The sequence below is a fragment of the Haematobia irritans genome, chromosome 2, assembly GCF_050003625.1.
Source record: "Haematobia irritans isolate KBUSLIRL chromosome 2, ASM5000362v1, whole genome shotgun sequence".
Classification (NCBI taxonomy): domain Eukaryota; kingdom Metazoa; phylum Arthropoda; class Insecta; order Diptera; family Muscidae; genus Haematobia; species Haematobia irritans.
The window spans coordinates 185,289,537-185,291,695 of NC_134398.1; positions in this window are offsets into that span (position 1 = coordinate 185,289,537).

Below are 2,159 nucleotides of genomic sequence, written 5' to 3' on the forward strand. Positions count from 1 at the left end.
TGTATCAATTAGTTTTTTAATTAAAAATGTAAAAATTTTCAATCATTGACTTAATTAATTTAAGCTTCTATCTCTATTAAAATGTTAATTGTATCAATTAATTTATTAATTGTATCAATTAATTTATTAAATTTTCAACTTTAATCATCTTTTTAATTGGAAATATTTTGATGATATTTTTTTCCGTGTAGGCATCTTTGTAATATCAAAAGTAGATAATGGTCAACATTTTTTCTTTCGTCGTCGCGTTTATTGGAAAGCCGACATTTTCCTAATTTTTCCTTACAACAAAATCTAAAAGATGTCCAGGTCGACGTCTCAAATACCTTGGGGTTATGTTAGACAAAAATTTTCTTAGGGGAAACACAGGGTGTTGTGGCCGCTTTTGTGTAGAAAATCTCCCCTGAATTATAAAAATAAGAATCTTCTGTATTATAAAAACTATTTTAACCTATGCATATCCAGCTTGGTACAAAGCTGCGAAACCCCATTTTGAAAAGTTACAGATTTTTCAAAATAAAATTTGAAAATTATCTATGAAAATATATACTTCATTATTTCTTTAGTACATCATTTTGACAAAATTTTCTATAGAAATAAAGTTTTGACCAAATTTTCTATAGAAATAAAATTTTGACAAAATTTTCTATAGAAATAAAGTTTTGACCAAATTTTCTATAGAAATAAAATTTTGACAAAATTTTCTATATTTTATTTTTTGTTTATTTTTCAAATTCGAAGTTTGCCCTTATCGTTGGATATTGAGCAAGTATATTAAAAAACTATTCTATTAAATAATCAAATTGGAAATGTATCTGTATGTAAATTTATTGAATTAGATAATCTTCTGCATGCATATTAAATTCCAGCAGCATTTAACATTTGATAAATTCATATGGAGGTTTTTAACCCAGAGTCTCTTTTGTCTCATAATGGCAACCCTATTATTTTGATTTAGCTTTCGTTTTTACATTTTCACTCATTGGCCGGATATCTACAGTCAGTGCATGGTAAAGGGGGACATTTACTTTTATAGCAAAAGCCCAAGGTTACGTTCTGAAAATTCTGGGCTCCTGTTAACTGTTTTAGTTAGTGAGCGATCCATTTTATTTTTTACGAAAAGTTTCATTAAAATGGTGCCCATCGTCGTCTACTACTACGTGTGTGTCACCACACGATGATTTTTGTCACATTTGCTCGTTGCTCTTCGTACGTTCGAATTTGTGGGTTCGACGACATCGCAACTTCAATAATGAATTTCATGAGTGTGGTGTGTGTGTGCTTCTTGTTTTTTTGAGTGCTTTGTTTGAGGACTTTTTCATGTCGTTTAGGCTATTCGACCCGGCCGCTAAAGTTTCGTGTTTCGTCATACATATTGGTAAGGGAAAGAACTTTTTCTCTGGTATGCTTTTGTAAATTGTCCCTTTTATTTTCTCAAGTTTGGATTTTGGCAAATATACTAAAAACAAACTGAAGTAAATGAAGGAATTGGGTTCAATTAAAATAAACTTATTAATTAATTGAAGTTAAAGTATGGGATGGGAAAATGCATTTAATTAAAAAATAAAATTAATTTTAATTAATTACTTCAATCACTCAATTAATTAGAAAAATATATATGTACTTCATTAAACAATTAATTGATTTCTTCCATACTTCCAATTTATTTGAGACAATCAATTTATTGTATTATTATTATTTATTTATAATTATATTTATTACCTTCGCATGAAATAAATTTCTTGTAATTTCATAATTAATATAATTAAGTTATAATAAGTTGGACTTTTCCTTGGATTTGAGTCAAATTTTAATTAACAAAAAAATTAATGCACGAATTAATAACTAAAAAAACTTATGTGGATTTTGTTTAAATTTATTCATAAAAGTAATTATTTAGTAAATATTTGGTGATAAGAAAGATTTATATATATGCGACAAAACAAATGCACATAATTTATTATACCCTTCACCACTACTGTGGTACAGGGTATAATAAGTTTGTGCATTTGTATGTAACGCCAAGAAATAATGGCCATAGACCCATCTTTTAGTATACCGATCGGCTTAGAATTAAATTCTGAGTCGATTTAGCAATGTCCGATCGTCCTCAAATTTGGCATTGGGCCATTTCTTGGGACAGAGACAATCGCTATTGG